At 33.0% G+C, this 15,932-nt stretch overlaps 1 protein-coding gene and 1 long non-coding RNA gene across 2 annotated transcripts in view; one reads left to right on the top strand and one right to left on the bottom strand.

Moving 5' to 3' along the window:
• LOC111050463 (3'-5' RNA helicase YTHDC2) overlaps positions 1 to 15,932 on the bottom strand; it is an 87,404-nt gene that overhangs the window by 63,467 nt on the left and 8,005 nt on the right. The gene's annotated exons all lie outside the window — the stretch shown is intronic.
• On the top strand, positions 1,105 to 4,015 carry LOC111057249. Its single transcript, XR_005571983.1, has 3 exons — positions 1,105 to 1,268; positions 2,573 to 2,691; positions 3,861 to 4,015. It is a non-coding gene; the product is annotated as an uncharacterized LOC111057249 (long non-coding RNA).

Genomic DNA, 15,932 nt, shown 5'->3' with positions numbered 1-15,932 from the left:
TTGTTGGTTGTAAAGTATACTTATTGTAAAATCACTGCCGCCAGTCTAAACGACAAATAAAAATTTACTCATTTTTGAAACTTACTTCTCCTTTTTTCTGTTATAATTACGCATTCTCCAATTCATTATTCTATTTCACTTCTTTCAAATCAATTCATTATATTTTTTATGGCTACAGTAGAACTCCAATCATCCGAACTTCGACTATCCGAATCGCCGATTATCCGAATCACTTTCAGAAAAAAATTTGTCCAAAAAAAAGTCCAAGTGCGCTATTATTCTTCCCCCGCGAAGCCAGTGTTTGCGCGTTCGCTCACTATTGCGTGACCTGGCTTCCCGAAAACGGATGAAGACCACAAAACAGCTTACATTGACGGAGATGGTTAAAAAACAGTGATTTTTATTTCTAAACTTGTACATAAGTACATTTTATTCATATTTAAAACATGTAATAATATCATGTTTATTTCATTTAATTCAATAAAAAAATAGTGCAATATCAAGACGTAGCTTTTTTCTCTCCAAATAGCAATTTAAAAAAAAACTCCGATTATCCGAATATTTGATTATAGGAATGGGTCCCGGTCCCCATTAATTCGGATAATTGAGTTCTACTGTATATGAACGTTTTTCATTTATTAAGGTGTGTTTTCGTAACGGGCAGACGACAGAATTCACTTTAAATTAACATTGGTTCTTATGGGAGTATTCACCCATCGGCAGAAAGTTGAGCAGAAAAAAAGAACTGTTCAAATCAGAGACGAACTGTCGTTCATCTTGCCGTTCTTTATAAGGCCTATCAACACAATGCTATTTTGCTTCGACCGATCACTGCTCGTGAACCGTTTTGTCGAAAAAGAACTAATTTCGGGATTCTGTCGACGAGAACAGACAGCTTCGAATCACTTTTCTGCTCTGATCACGTGACACCGGCAGAATTATCTTTCTGTGGATCAGACGCCATGTTCTTTTTAACCTCAATCTTCAATTGTTGGATGGTTTGTTTTGATATTGGTTGTCAGATTTCGGATTGCTACTGTTATACTGTGAAATTAATTTGCAGTGGAAAATTGAGATATAAAATATCTCATTAAATATTGGTTTCTTTATTCTTATAATTTTTACAAGAGAAATTGAAAATGGATTTACAACAGAAAGGCGTGAAATTTTCGAAGTTCAAAGTTTTGTACTTTCCAGACCTGCACAACGAATTACCTATTTGAAAAATAGAATATGGTTAGAAATTGCTGATGTAATAGAGCATTCAAGTAAGTACACTTAAATTTCTCATAATAAAGTAGACTAGATTTACCGTACACAATTATTTGATATAAATTTTATGAGTAGCCTACTAGCATGTTTACAATTTTTATTCAGGTAGCCCACTGTAGTAGGCCTTTAATAACTTAGTTTCTAGGCCTAAATTGCTATCTTTTTCATTTTTCAAGAGGTTAGAAGTTAACAAAAGTTTATTTATTTCTTTTTTTAATGTTTAATTTGTAGTATTTAATGATAATGTAAATCCTAGACTAGCTAGTTTGTGTATGGTAGAAAATTATCACAAGAAAGAGAGAAATCTAATCAACTGATTAGATTTAAACTCATTCAAGATTGATTGATTAGATTAACATTAAATAATCAGATTCAAAACATTATTCAACCAAGATAACATTTAGCATTTCATGCTAACAATCTTTTACACTTTCAGTAAGTTGGCCTAATCACAAAATACATTTTTTATAATGCAGCTAGTAGTTTTCACAAACAGATTTATTAAAAATAATATCATAATTTGACTTAGAAGTATTTCATTACATTCTAAGTCCTAAACTTCCATTATCCTTGTTGCACCTCAAAATATTGTAAACCCATAGTTTATCAAAATAATAACAAAACTAACCTGACTATTAGAACATTTACTTTGTCTTTGGTACCTATCTATGAATTAATCTTCTCTTAATTTATAATTCAAAATCACTTGGAAACAATATTAAATAGATTGTTATAACTTGATCAGAGTCAGTGTAATTGAATATTGAAAGACTGCCATTGGAAAAATATAAAATAGGTACTATTTTTCTGGTTGACCATTGCTACCAAACTCATTTAAACTACAATATTAATGTATTTGAAAAACTTATTCATGCTCTATTGATCGATATATTGCGTGATGCCAGGTATATCAATGTGAATAGTATAAATTAAAACAGGAGACACACAACATAGATAGATTAAAAACACTGAAAAACTTACATTATAATCGGAAATTTTTAAGGAACTGTGTCCCCTTTCTCAACCGAGCAGAGAGTGTAATGTAAGTTTTTCAGTGTTTTTAATCTATCTATGTCGTGTGTCACCTGTTTTAATTTATATTATAAAACTTTAAAGTGTTTTCTGTTATGTGCTATGAATGTAAGTATATACTTATAGTATTTATATCTAATGTAAATAGTTTATTGAGGCCCAGTTTACTTCTAATTTATTCAAAGTCCAAACTATGTCTTATCATTGATGATTAACTTCACATTATCTCCAAAATGAATATGCTGAAAGATTATGTTTCTTTTTTCAGGTACCATTTACAAACAAAATATTGAAGAGAATGTGCTCAAAGGAAATGCATATAAATTCTTTTTTGTTGACCAGGATGGAACAATTCTTTGGAACCTATACTTAGAATAAGTTAGTTAGGTAAGATAAAATTCCACTCATTTTTTAAACTTTATATAGGCGATGTCATTTTATACAGTTTCCCATTTTTTAAAAAGGTTTATCCACTTCAATGTTTTATTATCGATTTGATGGTAGATATTCAAATAGTAAGATTTAACTATGGTACGTGACTAAAATAATAGAAAAACTGGCTGAATTTTGAAATCATTAATAGCTTACAGGAAATCTTAATATTTCGAAACTACCTGAAACCACATGAGATCAAGATGGACAGTTGAGAAGAGTGCTTAAAAAACAATGTATTCACTTATCATTCAGGGAATAGAGTTATTCATAATATTTGGGATTCCTTCCATAAAGAAATAATTTATGTAACATTATCTAATAATGTGATAACATTACATCAATAATTTGATGTTAAAATTGTTTTTAAAACACTCTTCTCAACTGTCCATCTTGATCTTGAGTGGATGATGACTTTATAAATGACCATACATTAGAACTATGACTTCAAAAATTCACCCAGCAAGTGCTGGTAGAAAACACTGAATAATAGCTTTTAATGACAGTCATTCCACCTTTTAAAATTTATGATTAAATTCATGGATGAAATACCCACATTGTTCTGAGAGAGATTTATGTATTTGCAGTTTGGTATTCATTTTCAAATCACTTAGTTCTACTTATAATGTTGTAGATAATCATCATTTCAGATTAAGCAATTAATTTATTGATTATTTCCATTTGTTTCATTAAACTTGTTTCTCTAAATGTAGAACTAAAAATTACTTTATGCAGTACATTTTGGAAGACTTAAGTAAACCAAACGGTCGAGAAGTAGGCCTACTGACCACAGAAATAAATAAATAATTGTTCATGGTATCCAAAAATATATTGTTCACCAACAAGTTCTTTTGATCTAGGGGCACACTGATTAATCCCAATTCCTGCATGGAGATTTATTTATTCAATCATTCAGAATTACACAACTAACAGATTGATGCTAATAATAACTGAATGTTGGTTTATTGGAATTTCTCATATAATATTACTTTGTCATTATTGGAGGGTTCCTTCCCAAGAAATATAATTAAAAACTTATACAGATTACAATCAATTTCAGAATTCACTTTGCAAAGTTTTTTTTTATAATGAATAATAAATTATCTATAACTTTTTGATTTCAGGCCTAGTGATGTACCAGCCAGAAGTAGAGGATGACAAAGAAAATCAACTATGGATAATATTCCATGGATATGATTCATGTATGATGTAGTAGCCTACAGAAGAAAGAGATGGACTAATCTAAGAAATATATTCATTTTTTCAGTACATCTTGATGTGTTTATTTCATGTTATTCATAATAATATCTTCTTTTTCTGATCGCTCCTGCTAACTGCTTCAATTCAGGTAGTTTTGAAGAAAACAGCAAGTGACATGAAATTAATAAAATATGTTTTAATTGTTTATACTTGAGGGATTTTTAAATCTATATTTAACCCAAAAGCATCGAACTCTTATTAACAACTTTATTGGTTCTGTATGTCTTCTGCTTTTTTGGAACTAATAAAATTATTTAACATTGCTGACTGGCAAATGCTATAGGTAACACGTAGTTAAATAATAGACTTGAATTGGATATAAAATAGGGTATCACAATTATTATGTATTGTATTAAGAATTAAGTAATAGTACTTATTTACTGCATTGAAGGGGTAATAATTCTTTGAATATGAAAAATAACTTAAGCAAAAGTTGAAAATATGATGTTCCAAGCCACATCAAATATAATCACTTTCAATTCTACCTTCTAGGCTATATTTCCAAGGTTTTGATTAAAATTGATAAGCTTTTAGAACATTATAGTGAATAAGGAGTTTGAAAGGCTACTCTAATTCTAATTAATACCCTAATAAAATATTAATTTTAATAGGGCAACTTTAATGGTTAATTGTAGAAAATAACTAGTAGGCCTACCCTAAAATATTCAAAATAAGCATGACCAGTTTCTAATTATGTCATTGTCAAGAGAGTCCTTATTGAAAATGTCGAAACTAATCATGTTTCATTTTGGAATATCACAAGGGTACTAGTTACCTTCTATAATTAATAAATATTCATCCATTTTAAAATAGGCTATGTGTTATTTAAAGTACCATAACAGAACTCGTTTATTAAAGCAAGATATAGTTATCTCAACAATAATTATTAGAATTAGTTCGCCTGTTTGAATACACTTTGTACATGTCATATGTGTTAATCTATAATAATAATTTCCAATATTCGTATAGCTTTTACTGGTGAGAGTCCCTAATTGAACATTGCCTGAGAAGGCATATTGATTTAGGCAGTCAATTGGCCTCACGATTCTTATACATGATTGTATATCAGCCGGGACCGTACCCATCCAATGATCAAAAAGGGGACTGCTAAAATAAAATTGCCTAAAAAACGTTTACAATATTGATATCCCTTGGTGTAATATATCCCATAGATTCCAAAAATGCCAAAATTAAAGCACTTATTTATTATTTATTTATTGATTTTTTTTCGATAGAGCTTCAATAGGCCTTTGAAGTTGAATACGGTACTCATAGTAGGTAGGCCTACCTATAAACGATGTGATTCAAAGAACATGCATTGACTCTGAAGGCAATTGATTCTAGTTAATAAAATAATTTTAATAATATCTTATTAATAATAGAATGCTTCTAGTTAATAAAATAATATCTTATTAATAATGAAATACAATCAGTTACTTCAAATAATTTACCCTTACAAATTTCAAGCATAGGAAATGAAAAGTCAACTCTTAGATTGACATGCCTATAAAGCATAGAATTTTGCATAATTATTGAAGTAACTAATAATTGTGGAAAAGTTATCTGAGTTTTAAAAAGCAATTAATTCACTTTATTGAATTAAATCTCCAATAATCATTTCAGAATTACCTTTTGGACAACCCAAAAAGTTCATTACCCATAACACATAAAGCAAAATTCATGTCAAAGAACTAGTTCTTTGAATGTTACTGTTTCTGCCCGCCTGGGTGCGCTGCAATCGATTCTGCTTCTGCCCGTTACGAAAACACAGCTTTAGCTTCATTTGCGATATTCTTATTCATGAATCATTTATTAAAAATAATTTGCAACTAAGTACAGCAACAGACAGAGTCGAGTGTCATTAGTCTGCGCTTCTGACTCTACTGGCCGTTCTATGAAATTTTGGCTCGCTCACTCGTCTACAAAATTTGTATGAGACAGCCAGAAATATTAATAAAACTAATATTTTAGACATAAAGAGCCCCCACCCCCGCACCACCAATACAGCTCAAATCAAATCAAATTCTTTTATTCCTCATCCAAAAAACAATACAACAAATATAAATAAATTCTGTCACCCACACTATCAGAAAAATGTTTACAATACAATAATGTTACTTACAAAGCATAATAATAATAATAATAATAATAATAATAATAATAATAAAGCATAATAAGATAAAAACTTTTTATTCTACCATTAATGTTAATTATTCTTTGTGCCGGGCACTCTCTTTAATTCAGGCCTTTTCCCAAGTTATAATAGTAAATTTAATACGCAATAGACTAGAGTCATTATTGTAAGTGAGTTAGCGAAATAAATTATTTTCTCTCTCTATTATGAACGGCCATGACTTCGAGTTTCCCCATGATAGATATTTAAAAATTGTGGCTCCGAGTCGTCGAGGAATGTAGATTATGGAATTATCTCTAAAACTTAGCCTTCTTGTCGCGACATAAAGTGCGATAAGTTGGAAAACAGCAAGCATTGAAATTATAACAAACTACCGATTTTGCAGTTACTATTTGGTCCAAAGGCTCTAGAAGCCACGCGACGATTGGTCAAATTGATTCCTTTCGCCCAATAGGAGACCTGTTTCTAAATACAGTAGTGGGGGGATTTTCCCAACCGCGAGACCAGATTACGTTCCGGAGGACACTTTGCTAGGAGCACTACGAGAGTAAAGATGTAGTCACTATGTTTCCCCCTTTTTGGGCAGGTTTATAAGTTTATTTCAGTAGTTAATGTAGGAGCTAGTTTTATTTTTTATTAATGTTTAAATTTACTAGTAGTGCCATGTCCTGAAAGGTTTAATTGTGTTTCTTCATCATGTACGAATAATTGTTTCTTCAAATAACCGCTAAGCGGTTCATGTGTGTCCCCAAACCAACTTCTTGTACTACCACCCCTTTGGTTCCGCAACTTTATGTAACACCGCTTCAAGACACCCGTTCAGACGACAGGTCTAGGGACGTAAGAGGACGTCGCCGTCAAGCCAAATTCAACCGGTAAAAGCTCACCGCCAAAAACAAGGTACTGTAACCCCGACGATAAAGCAACGTACAGACCAACGAAAGTGCAGTGTAGTGAAACAAAGGTTCATTCGAGAATGTCAATCAAAAGTGGGGATTCAAAATTATTATGAAATGGGTTATATGGGTTACTATCGACGAAACTTGGGTTCAACGGGCTTTTCTTTCTTGAGTAATTTTATGTTGAAGTTAATTATTTGTTATTTGATGACTGATATTGTTTGGTTTTGTGACGTATTGCTATCTAAACGGGATAGTAATGCGCCCCCGAATCAGATGAAGAATGTCAACAAAGTACATGAAATTGTTGTTTCTGTTGTTCGATTTTAGTTGCCAATGTTTATTGAAGCTGTTTGTATTTTTCTATTATTTCAAATTGTAGTGTTATTCTATAGTATAAACCTATTAAATCAGGCATGGCAAGATTAATTGAAGTTTTCTTGACTCTAGCCCGTTCACCTGCATGAATTAGGTATAGACTCAGGTATTTTCTAGATGTGTCGGCCTATTTCTAAATTCTAAATTTTATTCAAAATTATCTTTTTTATCATCTTTTAATAAGGTGCAGGCACACAACTGCGCCACTGCTGCTGAATGTTTAGCGAAAGGCATACAACTGCGCCGACTCTGCTGTCTAGAGATATTTAAATCTCTGGAATTCAAATTTCCTAAAAAAAAAATTTAAATTTTTAGCATAGGTGAAAAACAACTGATTCTAAGTGCTGAATAAAATTTTTATATTCTGTAATTCCGTGAATGATGATAGAAATTATTGTAATGTCAACGTACGTATTCTGGTCTCACGTCTGGTAGTATCAGTATAGTAGTAGTGAAAGTGAATATTGAAATTTTAAAGGTCGACCCAAGTAAATTAGGAAAATTCGGAAATTATTATGGGAGAATGTTTGAGGAAAATAGGAAATTTTTTTTATAAGTTTAGGTAGATCGAAGGTAATCTGAGAATAAATAGGAAACCCTTTGATTAGTTATTGTTGATAAACACTTTTGAAAAGTTAATTGGCCTTCATAGATGTTTAAACTAAATAATTGGGTATTGTAGATTAAAGTTGAAACGATAATCAAATCCTTGGGAATTTGTATGAAAATAAGTTGATTGAGATGAGGTTGTTAAGTCCCTTTATCAGTAATGTTTATTCTCGAAAAGGTGAATCAGTTTTATTATTGGAAATATTTTTTTTCAGGTGTGATTTTTGCGGTAGGCATGCGTAGTGATAGTGTAAAGATCCGTTGTGTTGGTAACGTTTCCTGTAGGCTGTGGGGAATTTTTTTGTTTAGTTGAGACTCAAGATTTAGATGAGGACAAGGGGATGTCCTGCCTGTGTGTGTTGTTGTTGAATTTAGGTAATCGGCGCGAGTGTAGGTCCGTGTCCAGAGAGAACGGAGCACTGCCCGAAAGTTGTCCATGTAACAAATCAAGGAATTTAGCTGTGACTAACCTTGCAAATTTGTACGGTGGAATTGTATAATTTTAGCGAAAGGCACCGAAGATGGTGTGAGCTAAGATTTTTTTGTATCTAGTAAACGGTCTGGTTCATTCGAGAGTTATGGGGCTCGTCAGTAGAATAAAAAGATTGAGTTTTGATGTTTGTACATGTGAATAAGAAGAACTTTTATAAAAATTTGTCTTACTGTAAGAATAGATGTTTCATTAAATGATAAATCTGACGGATGAAATCTTGATTTCTTGAAGGCTACCTTTATGACTTCTCTCTGTACCACAGCAACGGGTTCGAGAACCGTTTTATAAGCTCCCCCCCCAAGCAATGATGCCAAAAGCCAGTATTGATTGTATATAAGCATAATAGGCCATCTTAATCTCATTTGGATTGAGAGTGTCACTCAACATCCGAAAAGCATAAATTAGCCGACGAATTCTGCATTTTAAGTAGGTGATGTGTTCTGACCATCTCATACGACTGTCGAAAACAATACCTAGATATTTGTATGAGTGTACTCTTTCTATACGCTCACAGTTACATACATTGCTTTGCGGATCATCACAGTTCTGTATTTTGATGTCTTCAAGGCTGTAGTCAGTAATGGGGCGCAGAGATATTGGCATAAACTTTGTTTTTGTTACATTTAGAGAAAGGGTGTTCTGGTCAAGTCACTTTTTCACCTGTGCAAGATCATGTGTTGCTTTATCTTTTACTTCCTCCCAAGAATCACCTCTCAGAAAAATCAGGGTATCGTCGGCAAATAGCAAAATCTTTCCATTCAGGGCAAGTCTCGAAATATTGTTAATGTAGACGAGGAAAAGCAGGGGACCCAGAGTACTGCCCTGGATCACCCCGTAATCCACGTCAGCTTCATCAACTATACCCGCTATGGAAACAGATTGCCTCCTGTTTGAAAGAAAACTATTGAACCAAGACAAGGATGTGCCTTGGATGCCTATGTATTCTAACTTTTTTAAGAGCTTTCTCCTATCTATAGAATCAAAAGCTTTTTTCAAGTCTAAGAAGATCATCATGGATTTTTGGCTAGAAGATATAGAATTGTTAATCTCTACATTGATATCAAATAGGGCATCAGTTATTGATTTATCTTGCCTAAACCCATACTGATATTTACTAAGAATATTGTTTGCTAGAAGATAGCTCATCAGTTGTTCTTTCACAATTTTTTCTAATATTTTAGAGAAAACACTCAAAAGGGATATAGGACGGTAGTTATTCATATCATTACATGCTCCAGATTTAAATCACTTTAGCTAATTTGAAAGGATCAGGGAATACACCACATGACAGACTAAGATTAATGAGATGAAGAAGGGGTTTTGATAAAAGATGTATGTTATATTTAAGACAGGATGCAGAGAAATTATCATAGCCAGGGGCAGAACCTCCTCTTAAGCCAAACACGTGTCGCAAGATAACTTGCTCTGTGACAGGCTTCAAAACAAAGTTACAAAACAAATTGTGATCGGTAATAATCTCTTTTTGTCTGTTTTAATAGGTTACTCAATAGGTTTCTGTGAGTGCGGTATTGAATTTTAGAACATCATTGAAAGGCTGTCTTTTGATTAGTTTGCTCAAATTATCCCTAGTTCGAATAGCTGCAACAAGGCCAGACGTGATCCACGGCTTGAGTTTTTTAGATTTGGATGTATACCGGTAATTAAATTTTTTTTGACTTCTCTGTACATATTCTAATATTGGAACAACATAATTGAGCGCAGGTGTTAGTATCCTGACAGGCAAAGAAGGGTTGCCAGTCGATACTTGCTAAATTATTACTGAGAAGAGATTTTGAAATGTAGGTATTATTAGTGGTATTAGCTTCATGTCCTGACTGAATATTTGGCTGCATAGGGGAAGTGATAGTTACGGTGATACTATAATGATCGGTTGCACTGGTATGGAGAACAGCTGAATTTACAGCCGACATATCACAATGCCTCAGGAACGCATGGTCTAGACATGCTCCACCAGTTCCTGACACTCTCGTTGGCTTATCGATACATTGGACAAGACCGGCTCCTGACAAACTGTTAAGATATCGATCAGTGACAACATCATTTTTGAGTAAATCTATATTTATATCGCCTATCAAGATGCATCCTCTATTTCGTGGAATATTTCTGTAATATGTATCCAGTTCAGTAATAAAATTATCAATACTGCTATCGAACGTTCTATACAACCCCAGCAAGTTATAATTTACCCCGCAATAATTAAAATCAAGACTTAACCCATGAACATCTCCAAGAGTAACCTCCCTTGCAACCGCTGATATTCGCTCATTTACATAAATCAATACACCATCGTTCTGGTTGCGATAGGTGCTTGTATTAAAAGAATTGAAACCAGCAAGATCAACAACACCGTCACACTTGGGCAACCAACATTCTGAAAAAATTATTATATCCAATTTGGGGAAAACAGAATCTAAATAAATTAAGTAGTCATCAAAATTTTTCTTATAGCTCCTTATATTACAATGTAAGATTTTCAGGCTTTCTAGACCGGAACAGTTGATAAATTGGGAATATTCAGTAAAATCATCGAGGCTCACACATTCGTTAACCACAGTTGAGAATCCCATGCCATCCTCATCATCGAATCTATTGTTTATTAAACTTGAATTTTAAAAAACTTTTGAAGTGAAAATGCACTTACTTTTTGTATAGTGACGATCGTTTCGACCTGTTGTTGGTCATCATCAGACTGTGGGAATTCACTCAGATGACAAGGCTATGTGTGGTAAGGGATGAAGGTGGTGGAATAGGTTGTGGTGGGGGTTGGGTTGGTGGATATTTAGTGTGGCGGTATTTTTGAACTTTGGACTATTTTGTCAAAGAGTGTGTGGGAAGAGAAATTTATTTGATCATTTAGGAGACTGTTGGGAAACTGTTTTGTGTGGTTGTAGATTTCGTATTGTTCTAATACATTGAGTTTTCTGCTTTTTTGAGAGATATGGAGGATTTCAAGATTGGTGGTGATGTCTGTGTATGTGTGGTTTGTGGATATAATATGGTCAGCAAAGTTTGAGTGGCTATGTGGTTTATTAATGGCTCTGATGTGCTCTTTGTATCTTGTCTGAAAGTCACGTCCAGTCTGTCCGATATACAGTTTACTACAATCATTACATTTTAATTTGTAGATGCCTGGTTGCTCAAATCTCTGTTTGTTTGTTTGATAATTTTGAAAATGTTTCCTGAATTCCTGAATTTCCTGAATGTTTCAGTGAATTTGTTGTTTTAAAGGCAATTCTGTATTTGAGCTTTTTAAAAGATGATGCTAATTTCTGTGATTTTTTGTTGTAGTATGTGAGTGTGATGAATTTTTGGTCATTTTCCATATTATTTTTGGTTGATGATTTTGTTCTTATTTTGTGGAGTAGGTTGTCAACTAGAGTGGATGAGTATCCATTTTGTTGGGCAATGAATTTGATCGTGTTGAGCTCTTGGTTGTAATCAAATTGTGTCATGGGGATATTCAATAGTCTGTTGATCATATGGTGGAAAGCTGCATGTTTATGTTGGGTTGGGTGGTTGGAGGTATTGTGAATTACTGTGTCAGTTGTGGTAGGTTTCCTGTATATTTTAAATGTTTTGAAAGTATGGTTTTGTTTAAATATGGTGATGTCCAAGAAATTGATTGTATTATTGTTTTCTAGTTCTATGGTGAAGTGCAAGTTTGGGTGTATTTTGTTCAGTTTGGAGTGAAATATTTCAGTTTGTCTGGTGTTTCCTTTGTATAGAATGAAAATATCATCAACATATCTAAACCAGCTGATGATTCTGTCAAACTGATTGAGAATGTGTTTTTGTTCAATGTTGTGGATGAAGATCTCAGCTAAAATGCAAGAAATGGGGCTCCCCATGGGGAGACCGTTTGGCTGGAAATAATATTGGTTATTGTAACAGAAGTAATTCTGTGAGGTGACTAGGTTAGTGAGATTTACAATTTCATTGATATGTTCAGGTGGTGTATTATTCTGTTCTAGCATTGTTTTAAGGAATTTTACAGTTTCGGGGATTGGTACATTGGTGTATAAATTTGAAATGTCCAGTGAAGCTATTGTGGAGTTTTGTGGTATTTGGATTTTCTGAAGTTTTGTGGTGAGATCAATGTTGTTTTTCACTGCAGTATGATTATGAAAAGTTATGTTGTCTCTTATGGTGGTATCTAGTAGTTTGGCTAGTTTGTGGGCAGGTGCTGTTGTGTGATTGATCAGTGGTCTTATTGGTACATCTTGTTTGTGTATTTTTGGGAGGGCGTTGAGTCTGGGTGCTTGTGGGTTGATTTGTTTGAGAAACTTTTTCTGGTTGTTTGGGATTATGTGCTTGGTTTGGTTGATGGCATCTTTTATTTTTGTTTGATATGTGTGAGTTGGGTCAGTTGAGAGTTTGACTATGTTATTGTCATTGATGAATTTGTCTACTTTCTGGTCTATGTCTGTTTTATGCATTATAACTGTGATGTTGCCTTTGTCAGCATTAGTGATGACTAGGTTGTGTTGTTTCTGCTTGTTTTTATGCTTTTCAATATCATGTGTTCTGGGTTGTTTTTTTCTGAGGGCTTGAAATTGTTTCTGTTTCTTGTTATGTCCTGTCTCAAGTATTCTTGGTCAGGTAGGGTAGTGTTTTGTATTGCAGTCTCTGTGTCTATTATGGTATTGAATAATTGGGATTTTGAATTAGGATTGTTTGTTTTGATGTTGTGTTTCAATCCTTTGTCTAGTAATTTCATTTCTGTTTCTGTGAATTCTATTTCAGTGTTGTTGATTGTTCTTTTGTGAAAATTATGTGTGGATGTTACAGTTGGGTTCTGGGTATTCATAAGTTGAGTTAGTTTAAGGTTGTGTTTGGCTTTCACTTGTTTTTCATAGAATCTATAATTTCTTGATTGTGAGATAATATTTCATTAAATTCTAAATGGTGTAGTTCTGAGCTCAGTTTTAAATGAAGATGGTATGCTTTCTGGTTGAGGTTATCTTTCTGTTTGTACAAATGTTGAATGCTGTTTTTAATGTACAGTTTCTGAGCTTGTTTTTTAGTTTTTTGAGCAGGGGAGTTTTGATTTTTTATACTGATTTTTGCATAGTTGCTCCAAGAGTAACCTCCCTTGCAACCGCTGATATTCGCTCATTTACATAAATCAATACACCATCGTTCTGGTTGCGATAGGTGCTTGTATTAAAAGAATTGAAACCAGCAAGATCAACAACACCGTCACACTTGGGCAACCAACATTCTGAAAAAATTATTATATCCAATTTGGGAAAAACAGAATCTAAATAAATTAAGTAGTCATCAAAATTTTTCTTATAGCTCCTTATATTACAATGTAAGATTTTCAGGCTTTCTAGACCGGAACAGTTGATAAATTGGGAATATTCAGTAAAATCATCGAGGCTCAAATCTATTGTTTATAATTGTAGTGAGCGCCAAAAACCAAGGCATCTAGCCGAAACCGGCCAACCAAAAAGCTTTCAATACTCATAATGGTTTTAAGTAGCAGTTGAAAATTTAGTCCAGTGATAAACAAACATAAAAGAATACATGAGAATGTGTATGGAAGTTATGTGAAGAAAAAATAAAAATTTATTTTATGAATGTGAAAGATAATGTAAAAGTATAGAATAACAAGAACTCAGACGCTCAATAGTGATCAAAAGTGGATTAATGACTAATCTTCATCAATCATTGACAATATCACAACCTCATCATTAATATCATTGATTTATAATTATTATAACATTAAACTATTACTGTTCATCAATTATATAATTCAGACCTTTATTTTTTAAACAGTGCTTTATTTAAAAATAATTCATATTTATTTAGGCTATCAGAATCGAGTGGGCTATAAGATTATTATAAATAATTAAAGATTATTATAATAATATAAGATTAAAAATTAAGGAAATAAAATGAGAGAACAAGTTACCTATGTGATAAAGAATGTTGGCAAATGTTTATTAAAGAAAATTCGAAACTACTGTATTCAATTTCCAATATTGCTCATGATTATAATATATTCATTCAAGTTCATAGTAATTTGTCCAAACAGTTTTGTGAGTTTCGACTAGCTGTAGTGATTCATATTATTGGCGATAAAAATTATGTGTTTCTATTATAACTATATTTATAGAGAGATCTATTTTTATCGGTAAAGTGGGTAGTAAGAAAAATAGTGGAATTGTGAGAGTAATAATCGAATATCATGCTTCCTTCAAAGATAAAACAAGATAAGATCGTGACTGAAAACATTTTCTACGATAATTCATTGTCTTACAAGTAAGAACTCAAATAGCCTACTGGTTATAAAGTCAGTACGGTACTGTATTTTCCTGTATTAATGAAATGAAGATGCCATTATCATTTACCAAACTATTCTATATATGCAGAAGAAAAAATAATGAGATATACTGCAGTTGTATTCATATTTTCTAAATATAATATTCCTATTTAATTTTAGCCCATACTCAATATTCCTCACATTTTATATATTATTCTTCACATGATTAGTTTATTTATTTATGACAGTATATTATTCAGTTTAGTTAATGATAAGTATAATTTTACCCTACTAATAGTGGACGTATATTGTCCATAAGTGAGTGTTGCAGCATAAGCAGAACAGTATAGACTTACTCTAGTTTGCAATTATAGGTACCTAACTAGTACTCATTCACGATTTTTCCAGGCTTATATCTATGAATCATAAAGGAAATAAAGTAAAATCATAAATATAAACCAGTAAATACATTACCCAGTAGTTCATGTAGGTTACAGAACGATATGAATTAAAAAAATAATAATAATAAAGTCGTCTTGAAATTAAAATCACTTGAACGGTCTTCGTTTTTATTTCAAGAATAAATGACTTAGTATTTCTTACTCACATATATATTGGAGGCACATACTAATAATAGGGTGGCAGAGACACATGCACACTTCATGACTGACTTGTGGATGATGGCGGTGGTGGGATGGGGTTTGGAGGGTTGGCGACTGCAGCCCGCTGGCCCTCGCGCCTTATCAGCTCCACATGTGCGAGGTCGCGCACTCGAAACGGTCGCTGCTCCTTCGAAATCCTCGCAATCACTGATGACAATTTCGTCCATACTGATGACAATTTCCCGTATTTTTTCATTGTCATGGCTGCATTGAAAATAGCTTTAGTCTCAGGTGTTAAATGTTCATTGAGGTAGATTACGGAATCAGGGAACGTATTTACGAGTTCATTAGCGGTGAGACTTCCTTTCTGCCTCCTAGCTTCCAACCACGACGACTTTACAAAGCGAGAAGTGAAGTTAACTACGATAGACGGTGGTCTAGGACTATTTTTACTACTTCCCAACCTATGGGCAGCTGAGATATCTGCATGGAAAAAGTTCAGTTGCAATGCACGGGCTACAGCCTGCAGAAT

This window comes from Nilaparvata lugens, chromosome 8, assembly GCF_014356525.2.
Source record: "Nilaparvata lugens isolate BPH chromosome 8, ASM1435652v1, whole genome shotgun sequence".
Lineage (NCBI taxonomy): Eukaryota > Metazoa > Arthropoda > Insecta > Hemiptera > Delphacidae > Nilaparvata > Nilaparvata lugens.
Note: the sequence above shows the minus strand (reverse complement) of the source record. Positions and strands in the feature narration are given on the sequence as shown.